The sequence below is a fragment of the Embiotoca jacksoni genome, unplaced genomic scaffold (assembly GCF_022577435.1).
Source record: "Embiotoca jacksoni isolate LCO1_2020_lvr unplaced genomic scaffold, fEmbJac1.0.p SCAF_10, whole genome shotgun sequence".
NCBI classification, from domain to species: domain Eukaryota; kingdom Metazoa; phylum Chordata; class Actinopteri; family Embiotocidae; genus Embiotoca; species Embiotoca jacksoni.
The window spans coordinates 11902604-11914140 of NW_027185230.1; positions in this window are offsets into that span (position 1 = coordinate 11902604).

Below are 11537 nucleotides of genomic sequence, written 5' to 3' on the forward strand. Positions count from 1 at the left end.
TACGAGTCAGGCGACACGGCCCGAGGTCTGAAAGGTGTGGGCGGAGCCATCTGTTCCAACAACCACTTCCTGTGATGCACTGCGACCTCTGTCCTGCAAAGTGCATCAGACTGAAGAAAACACAACTGCCACGGTGTCCCAGTCACACACACACACACACACACACAGCCCTTCATCATGTCCCCTCCATCGTATTTATCTTATTAGACGATGAAGGCGGTGCTGTCTGACGCTCCGTCAGCGAAGACATCCGTCTTTATCAGTCCTGGTCTGCAGGAGCCGATGGAGACGAGGAAGGAGGAAGGAAGGAAGGAAGGAAGCAAGCAGTGAGAACAGGAACATGGCGCTGTGTCCTGTGTGGGTCTGTTAGTTGTCCCAGAGTTATTCCTGACTAAAGCTGTGGCAGCTGATCCGCCTACGAAACGCCTCTTCCTCCACCCTTCATCTCCTCCAGGAGTTCAATTTAGTTTAGTCAGCTCAGTTTGGAGAACACGTGAGAACATACAGCAAAGCGAGGTTGTTTGTTTTTATCTCTATTTTGTCACTTATTTGTATTTTGGTCTTTTTATGTCGCTTTTTGTCTCTTTTTGATTGATTCTGATTTCTTCTAATCATTTATTTGCCTCATGGTGCTGTATTTTTTCATCTTTTTATTGTTGATTTTTTTTTTCTTTTTTCGTCTCTTAATATCGTTTATTGTCTCCTTTAAAAAGAAAATTCTCTGTCAGGTTTTTTTTGGGTCTCTTTATATTGATTTTTGTATCTATCACTCATTTTAATTGTCTTTTTATAATTTTCTGTCAATGTCAGTTGTTGTTGTTTTTGTCACTTTTTGGTCTAGTTTTGTAGTTTGTGTTTCTTTTTAGATTTTGTTTTGCATCTTTTTAGTTTGTTTTGTATTTTTCTCTTGATTTGGTAGGGGGGTTTTTTGTGTCTCTTTTTAGATGTTTTTTTAAAATGTTTTTTGATGTTTTCTGTCACTTTTCAGCCGTTTGGAATCTGTTTGTGCTCACTTTGCATCTTTACGTGGTCACTCATAATTGACTTCCTTCTAAGAAATGTTAAGACGGTGCAACACTTTGTCCTGTGACCTGAACCAACACTAAAATAGAGCCCAGAGAATCATGGAAAATGCTCCAGGGTGAGATTTTTCAGACTTCTTTCACTATAAGCACCAAACTCAGTGACGCACCAAACCCTGCTGAGCTGTCATGTTGACAAATTAAACAGTATCTCCTAATGAGTTACGTGCAGAAATATTGTGACATAAAAAATTATGAAGTGGAAGTAGTTTGACAAAGCAATGAAAGGGGAATGATGGATGGGTGTAGTAGATCATGTTTCATTTCACTTTTTTAACACCTAATCGAGACCTTTTCTGAGTCCTTACTCTAGAAAGTTCTTCAGGTGCTGTCAGGAATACTTTTTTTAATATCTTGAGTCAGACCTAATGGTTCAAATGTCGGGTCTTTGTCAGGTTACATCTGGAACTCGTCATGGACAGCACGCACAGCTGTTCTCCATTTCCCCATCAGCTCTCAGTACCCAGTGTACGCCAGCTGTCTGTCCTCAATCTGTTGCCAGATTGTTGGATCATTCTCTGCAGTTTGCTCTCAACACCTTCCAGCACATCATGTGCCTGCACCTGCCTGCACTGCCTTCATAATCACCATCTCATATACAGGATAACATGTCATTTTAATATAGTCGAGGTTGAGGGTGGAACGTAAGCAAGCCACCACAATAAAAAAGTTAAAGAAAAAAACTATGAATTTGACATGATGGATCTCTGCAGGTCCCTTCGGGTTCGGTCGGACTTACTGCCACAAGTGAAAGAGTTTCGGTATCTCAGGGTCTTATTCATGAGCGGGAGATAGACAGCATATGTTGCTCCAAAACCTGTATATATCATTCAGCGTTCATCGTGCCTTCCCAGATGTGCAAGCTACCCATGCAATGTGCACCAATGCACCCCTGTGCCATCACGGGTTGCTGGCTTTTCAACTGAGCGCCGATAAAAAGCCGGATGGTCCCTCTCCTCTTTAGCCCGGAGGATGCAGTGTCCAAAAAAGAATCACAAATTTTGATTCGTCAGACCACAGGACAGTTTTCCACTTCGCCTCAGTCTATCCTGAAAGAGCTCGGGCCCAGAGATCACGTTTATATCTGGTTTCTTCTTCGCACGGTCGAGTTTTAACCTGCTTTTGTGGATGCAGCGATGAACTGCGTTCACAGAAGTGGATCGGTGCAGCATCAGCAGTAAAGCAGGCGTTGTACCGGACTGTTTTGGTGAAGAGGAGCTGAACCGGAAGGTAAAGCTTTTGATGTACCACCCGATCTCTGCCCCGACAACGGTCCTGGTCTTTGAGTAGTGACCGAAAGATCACGAATACCAGCAGCTGAAATGCGTTTCCTCTGCGGGGTGGCCTTAGGGATCGGGTAAGGAGCTCCGACATCCGGAGGGAGCTCGGAGTAGAGACGCTGCTCCTTCACTTAAGGTGGTTCAGCATCCGATCAGGATCCTCCTCCTTCAATTGGAGGTTTTCTGGACACGTCCAGCTGGTAGGAGACCCCGGCGGGTAGACCCGGAACACACTGGGGGGGATTATATATCCCATCTGCTCTGGGAAAACCCCGGGATCCTCCAGGAGGAGCTGGAACATGTTGCTGAGGAGAGGGAGGTCTGGATTCACCTGAAACCCGACCCGATAAAAGGCAGAGGACGGATGGACTGTTTCACTGCGAACTACAGGAGTCTCATCGTAATTTTACACTTATTCAACGTGTGTCTGACTAATCGGCCTGTTGAGCCTGCGCTGGATGTGACACGGGCTCCATGTGTGCTAAACCCTAGCAGTTGTGTGTTTTAGCGAGAGGACACACCGACACACAGAGCTGCAGATATCAGTTTCCCTTTCAGCTCACCGCCTCTGACAGCCGGGGGGTGAGAGGAGGGCTGGCTGACTGTCGTACATGCATCAAACTCTCGAAGCGTCGGCCCCCTCGGTGCTCCGCGGGGCTGTGACCCAGAAGAGACTCCGTCCGACCGGCTCGGCTCGGTGGCCACAGCTCCAGACTGAAACTCGGCATCAGCTGCGCCGGCCCGAGGGCGCGATAACTCACACTCCATTAAGGAGACGGGAGGCAGGGATGGGAGTGAAGGCCGATGACAAGACGAGGCCAGCACGAGTCAGGAGTTGGAGCTGGTTAAAGATTTAGTTTGTGTAACACCTCCGGCTTTCGACTCATAAATGTTTCATCGCTCTCTTTTGCTCTTGTTTAACCGGCAGCCGTACATTCTCAACCTCCGATAACACGCTGCCGCTTTCATGCGCGTTCTGTGCATTATTTCTGAGCATCCTCGGCATACTTCAGCGTTTCCTGGAGTTACATCAGAGCGGTAAATATTCGATGAGATTGAGCTAGTGTCAATCTTTCCGACCCTGATTCTGTTTCCTGCAAAGAAGCTGCCGAGGAATCTCACTGTAATGTATTTAAATGATTTTACATACATAAACAACACGGCCCGTCATCTGAACTTATCGTTCTTTGTGGTTGTTGTGCGTCCATTTATAGGTGGGTTTTTTTTTTGTCACTTTGTACTCATTTTCCTTTTCTTTGTGGTTGTTTTGAGTCTCTTTGTTTCCCTACAAGTTGCGATAAGTCCCAGCACTTGACGCTTGAAATGCTCCCTGGTGCATCAAGCACTATGTCCAATTTACGATAGCTCTCCTCCACAGTGTCCAATTTGCGACTTCATTTTGCGGAATAGAAAGAAGTCGCAGCGAGACAAAACCTGTGAGTGTGATTGTGTTGTTGAGGGTGAGAAACTCCCCCGTTTTTCAACACGCTGTAAGTGGGCGTCTTGTCGTGTTGGAGAACTCCGTTGCCATGGTGCCACAGTTCAGGTGGTTTGTGTTCTCTTGGGTTTCAAAAGACGCAGTGACGAATAGATAACTGTAACAAACTGAGAAAGAGGGAAAATTAGCACACAGACTAAATACAGGAGGGAGGGAAAGACAACGAGGGACAGGTGAAACTAATCAGGGGGCGGGGTCAACAATCACACAAAGGACAGGAAGTGAAACAAGACAAGACACAAGAGGTGAGTTATTTCAAAATCAAACAGGAAGCACAAAACCCAGACTGACCTGAAGACTAAAAAGCAGAAAAGAAGTCCAAACCGAGGTCCCAGCAGAACTCGGTGTTGACAGTCTGACCCCGGGGGACGAATTCACGGTGCGCCGCGATGTCGATCAAGAGACGACACCCGGAACACTTCCTCACGAAGGTTGTTGCTTCCTCCTGCTTCCGTGTGCATCACTGTGCTGCGTTCAACAGGAACAGACTCTGAACTTGCTGATCGACCCTCTTTTGTAGTTGTTGTGAGTCTCTTCATTGAGAGATTACAAAAGAGGCAGAGGGGGGCCTGTACCACCCCTGGACACCGCTTTGGCCTCATTCCTGCACACAAAGTGCAGCCGGGCGCTTTGATCTGGTGGTGAAACGCAGCGTCTCCAAAGTAAAAGGCGCATGTGAAGGAATTAAAAGGGATTTTTGATTTTTCTTTCACAAACTCGGGGGTACCAGCTGCCAAGGCCTCACTTAATCAATTTCTCTGTGATGAATGTTTGTACTTTGGTCTGACAGGAGCTTAAATTGGGTGTAACAGCCTGCTGCGAACCTCCCTGTGGCCATTAGGAAGCCGTCTGAACCGACACGTCGTGTTTTCACCACCAGTGTCGACCTGAAATAACTCGGAGACGGTAAAGTCAGCATTGAAGTTTGGGGTCTATCTTTAGCGTACCACATTTCTTATGATGCTCCCCGAATGTTTCTGTTCACGTCTCAAACACCCACCGCAGAGCCCTGGAAGTTTACCGGAGCAACAGATGGGGTTGTTGGTGGTTTAAGTTCGTGGAATGATACTTTTCCTATGTCAGCTGGATGCAGCCGTACGCTCGCAGTTTGAAGTACAACGTGACGAAAGGTCGAAGCGGCCTTTACACGTTATCAAACAAACTGCCAGTCGAAGCGATGGAATCATTCACACCTTAAATCTCGTTAAATCACTGAGTTCTGCGTGACTGACATGTGTTTGTCCCTCCGGGCTTTCCTTCAGAATTGTAAATCTGTACGTTTTACTACAAAAATAAAGCAGCTCGGGTTGCTCTATTGGACTATTTTGGTTGACAACATAAAGCCAGTAATACTTGTGTTCCCTGTGTATTTTTACTACTGATACTTTAACAAACGAGATGCAATCAAAAAGTTCAGATATTGTTCCTGTTGAACACAGAACGGGAGGAAGCTTCTATTTGGACCAGATCTGAATACTTTAAATAAAACGCGTCGTTTAAATACATCATCTTCAGCTCTGTTGAGGCCTCTTTTTTTTGGTTTTAGAGTTTCCTACCAATTAACTGCAAAAATAATCAGCAGATTAATCGATGATGAAATTAATTGTTGGTCGCTGCTGCAGTGGAGAGTTCTGGAACTTAATGTCAATATTTAAGTGTGTACTCTGCTTTGTTGTTGAAACGTACGAGTTGTGATCCAAAGGCAATACACTTTTACTCAAGTACTATTTTGATTGCAGGACTTTAATTTGTAATGGAGTATTTCTAGTTCGTGGCTCTTCCAAAATAATAGTCCTTGTACACTGAGAGTACTCATCCTAAGCTGAACTGGATTCTTTATTTTCCTGCAGGTAGTAAATATCGGCAGGGAACCAACGTGGTGATGTAAACCCCAGCAGAATTGTTACTGAACTGAACAGACTCTGTGGCTTCAGTCCCACGCTGACTTTAAATTCCTCACCGCAGCCTCTCCAAAGACTGTCTGTGACCGCACAGCGAGCTGCTGGAACTCAACAGCTTTTCCGAGATGCCCTAATCCCTCGCAAGATAAGGGTTTCTATGACAACCAAAGGGACACCGATGCTCCATTAGCCGTATCACCCCCACACCTCCCTGCGTTAAAGTGTTTATGTGTCTGTCTCTGCGTCTAATCGTCTGTTTGTGAAAGTACAAGCTGTGCTTAATTATCCAGAACGTCTCGTCTAGTGTACAATATCATAGCTTCTTCCTCTGCCCGTTGCACACTGTGTGCGGGGGTGGCGGTGTGGGTGGGGGGTGGGGGGGGGGGGGGGGCGGATGAAGATTCATAAAGAAGAAGAAGAAGAAGAGGAGGGTAAACTCTTCTGAAGATGTGAGCAGAGACACATCAAATGGAGGAGGAGGTATAAGACAGCTGTAGTTTTTTGATGATATATGAAATATGAAGAGGAAGCTCACGTCACTGATTTTTATTCACAATATGTCGGCTGGAAGAGAGATCAAACGGGATCAGAGGAGAAGAAAGAGAAGAAAAGATTCTAAACAACAACAAAGAGACACTCAATGACCTTAAAGAGACATGACCTTAAAGAGACACTTAACTTCAGAAAGACACTTCGAAGAGACAATAGATTACGCCAAAGAGACACTTAACTACAAAGAGACACTTAATGACCTCAAAGTGACACTTAAGGACTACAAAGACACTTAATAATCTTAAGAAAACACCTAACTACAAAGAGACTTAACTTTAAAGAGATACTAGCTAACTCCAAATAGAACACCTAATAAGAGACACTTTGCTACAAAGAGACACACCATGACTTCAAAGATGCACTTCATAAATACAAATAGACTAACTCCAAAGAGACACTTAAACACTACAAAGAGGACACATCATGACCTCAAAGAGACACTTCAAAAATACAAATAGGCATTTCATAACTACAAAGAGACATTTAAAAACTACATAGAGACAATGACAACAAAGAGACACCAAACGATTAAAGAGATGTTTTCTGACATTCGTGCTCATCATTACGACAGTGTAGCGACCTTTTACACATCTGTGCTCGGGGGACCTGTTGTCGTAGGATTTCATTATTTTTCTGTCAGACCGGAACACACCTGTTGATCCAGACCGGAACACACCTGTTGATCCAGACCGGAACACACCTGTTGATCCAGGCTGGAACTGACCCGTACCAGTTCGGTGCCATCTGCCGTGAAGACCAACATAAACGTGATTTCCCACAGTGCTCATGGCTGCTGCAGAGGTTGGGCCTCGGGGCTCCGTCCAGGCTCCATCCAGGTGTTTCCAATGGTGATTAGACTTATGCTCAGGATGAGTTTGGGTCTCAGTCATGCTGCTCTCTGGCACTCGGTGGCGATGTCACAGAGGATGTTAGTCTGGCTTTGTCAGGAGTTTGGCTCGGCTCTTTGCCTCTCTGAACAGAATGAATGCAGTTGCCAGAATGAACAAAAGACGGTGGGATAGAAGCCCAGAGCCTCCAGGTGCACATGAGACTTAATGGGCATCAGAAAATGAGATTTAATTGAGGATTTTTGTTTCCCATTCAGGAGCTTGGCTTCTCCATCTCTTGGTTTTAGGTGGCATTCAGTTGCTTCACGTTGGCTGCTGTGTTCAGGTGTGTATTTGCATGAAACAGGCTGTGCAGCAGCAGCACGTAGCTCTGCACCACGACTCACTGCAGCAACTTCACGAACACGAACTGACACTTTGACAGTTTCTACAAAGTTTTTACACCAAAAAACACTGAAGTAACACGGTGCAATATGTGGGAACAGGAGCTCCATCCAAATACTTTTACTGCTGACACATTTCACACATAATGTGAGGACACAAGGACTACAAAGAAACACTTGACTATATAGAGGCACTTAATAACTAAAAAGAGACACTTAACCACAAAGAGGCACTTTAACTACAGAGAGGCACTTAATAACTACAAAAAGACACTTAATAACTACAAAAAGACACTTGAGGACTACAAAAAGACACTTAATAACTACGAGACACTTAATAACTACAACGAGACACTTAATAACTACAACGAGACACTTAATAACCACAAAAAGACACTTAATAACTACAAAGAGATACTTAATGACTACAAAGAGACACTTAACTACAAAAAGACAGTTAATAACTACAAAAAGACACTTAATGACTGCAAAGACACACCGTGATCATTAGAGTCACTTTAAAGGTGTTTTCAATGATTCTGATGAATTTAGGACGGAGTCACACAGTTGTGTTGTGAGGGTGTGAAGTCCAGCTGTGTAGGACCTTTAAACATCTCCAGTACAGACGTCCCGACAGAGTTACACAGCGTGATACAGCTAAATCATTAACAACCCGGTGTGCTCCGTGGCCGTCCACCTTTATGTGCAGTCGATGTCGTTTCATCGACTTTCCCAAGAAGAAATGTCAACTGTCACGATCCACAGAGGTTGAGGGACCACCTGGTCCTGGACCCGGTAGGTCTGTCCACTAACCCTTTCATGACTGTATTTCTCAACTAGATTTGGTCGTCGTTTTGAGTCCCTTTTTTTAGTCATTTTTTTTTCTCACTTTGTCGTAGTTTTGCGTCTCCTCGCTCTTTCAGACTCTCTTTAGTTCTTTGACTCACTTCTTATTAATAAATGTTAACTGTCGCTTCAAATAGAGGTTTTTCCAGCGGCTCTCTGACCCCGGTGCCCGTTACGGATATTGAAGCTCACACTGAACACACACACACACACACACACACAGGTTTGTACCGCTATCTTTGTGAGGACATTCATTGATATAATGTATTTTTCTAGCCCCTGACTCCCGACTTCAACCATTAAAGCTAAGTGCCTAACCCCAACCTAACTCTGAACCTAACCTGAATCCTAAAAAAACTATTCTAAACCCTCAAAAAGCACTTTGAAGAGGTGTGAGAAAAGTGAGGGCCGTCCAAAATGTCCTTACTTTGTCAAAATATCCTCATTTCACTGGTCTAGGCTGAAAACTGGTCCTGTCAAAGATATCTATACAAGAACACACACACGCACGTTTGTTCTCGGCACTGATTCGATTAATTTTTGCAGCACTTTGGATAATTTAGTTGTCGTTTCTGCTGCAGTTCTCTTTTACCTTTTTTGAGGCTCTTACTAGGCCTGTCACAATTATTACATCACCGCTTGATCATAATTATTTCAGCCGACTGCAGTCATTTTGAATAATTGTTGCAATCCTGTCCATGGATCTGCGTAAAAACCCAGCTGGAAGGAAACTGGCAGAAGTTTCCTTCTAAACAAGCCGAGGCACACTGAAGGGTTCGTGAAAAAATGTTAATTTCTTTATTTTACGTGGTAATGCGTGTTTAAAAATTGTTGGTAATTGCACATTCCGACCCACACAGGTCTTCATCGGGGTCATCATCAGTCAGTGTGCCCTCCCACTCAACTCGTCAGGACAACACAAAAAAGGTGTGAAAACCACTGCTGCTGATGATCCCGATGAAGACCTGCGTGGGTTGCAATGCGTTGGTAATTTTTTTAAACACACATTCCCATGTAAAAACAAAGACATTTAAATTTTTCAGTTTCCGTCGCTGTTTCCGTGTCATTTTCCGACGTCTGAGGTTTGAACAGGTGGCAACCGATCATGACGTCACACTGGTTTGTGGAGCCTGAATTTTGGCATTTTGGCCGTTGCCATTTCGCTAATTTGGAGCCAGTAATGACCATATTTGGACGAGTTGGGGAGGAGCCTGGAGTTTCCTAGTCAGATTTAATGGGATCCACCTCGCATATGGTCACGAGCCAGCAAGATGGCGTCGGCCGAAAAGTCAAACTTGGAGCTCCCAAATGGCATTTCACAAACGAAATGGGTGACATCACGGTTGGTTGCTGCTTGGATCTGGCTCGATCTCCGAGGTAACTGGGCCCCGCCCACCGATAGCGGAAAACTGAAGCGATAGCAGGATTTTAGCAAACGACTTGAGGAAAACATTTACCGACTTTGTGGAGAAGTTGATCCTTTATGAAAGTGAGTCTATTGGAGCCAGAGGTTGTTTTTTTTTTGTTTGTTTTGGAGCGAGCCCCTAGTGGCCTTCGGTGGTATTACAATTTAAGGCATTGGCTTCACTTTTCAGACCCGGAAGCTACAAACATGTTTATGTCCACTCTGTTGAAATTTTCTAAATAGAAAAGTCCTCAATTACAACACATTAATTTACCAACTATAGTCTATATGCATAAATATAAATATATGGTTTAGAGAATCTACTGCTTAGTGGTGGAGTGGTGTTGTTTGACCGCGGGGCTTCTTCGACCCATATTTGAAGATATATTTTCATAAAAACTAAAAGGTTATTATTACTACTCTGAAGATTAAAACACCCCGTAATGAATTTAGTCATAATTGTGTATCTGATTGATGTAAATATATGAATTCAGGAAGTACAGGACTGTGCAGGGTTAGATTCTGGCTGCAAAAAAACAGAAGAAGAAGCATCCTCACTCTACTTTCAGTCCCTCCATCCACAGGGCGTTCCTCACTTCTCTCCCAATGATTGGCTGATTATCATCTCCTCCTCGTCGCGGCCACATCCGTCTCACGCCGTCAGACGTCTCTGCGACTTATTCCTCTTTTGATTCTTGCCACAGGGGGGTCATTAAAGTTCCATCCTGTCATTGTCTTGGTGCGGAGCAGTGACGGGGCGCGTTTCTCCCGCAGACGGCCGGGGGTGGGTGGGATTGACGTTTTTTACAGTCTGTCGCCGCGGTTTAGTCTGACGGGGTGTTAAAAAAAAATAAAAAAAAAGACCTGTTACGTTACATGTCACATTATAATGATTTAGCTTTAATGTTTAACTGGATCCGCGAGTTCCTGCTGGAGAGCTTTGATGTCAGGAGCTGATCGTGTTTGCAGATGGTGCTCTCTGCTGGCAGGCGCTCAGTATGGCTGCAGGAAAATTTAATTCAAAGGCTTCCTGAATACCACTTGAAATGAAATTAAAACCTGTCGGGGACACGAAAAAAAAAAAAAAAAAAAAGGACCGATGTTAATGACATTTCATCACTTTCGTCAGAACTTTCCAAATTTTTTTACAACATTAATTCGAAGAGGAGTCGTAAATGATGTATTAACCTAGATATTTATCTCTATCAAAATAAATATTTCTATCTCTATCTAAATATCTCTGTCTAAATATGTATCTCTATCTATATATCTCTATCTAAATATCTACCTCTATCTATATATCTATCTCTGTCTCAACATCTATCTCTATCTAAATACCCATCTCTATGTGAATATCTTTATCTATCTCTACCTCAATATATAACTCCATCTCTTTCGAAATATCTATCTCTATGTGAATATCTTCATCTATCTCTCCCTCAATATATAACTCCATCTCTTTCGAAATATCTATCTCTATGTGAATATCTTTATCTATCTCTACCTCAATATATAACTCCATCTCTTTCTAAATATCTATCTCCATCTAAATATATCTATCTAAAAATCTATCTCTATCTAAACGTCTATATCTACCTTTTGTTATGTTTTTGCTAAAAAAAAAGAGCCTGAGCTGCCTTGTTCGTGCAGCTACAATATTAATAATAATATTAATAATAATAAATGTCACGAGCATTCTGCAGCGCTGCTCTCACTCTCGTCTTATAATTCAGAGCTCCTTT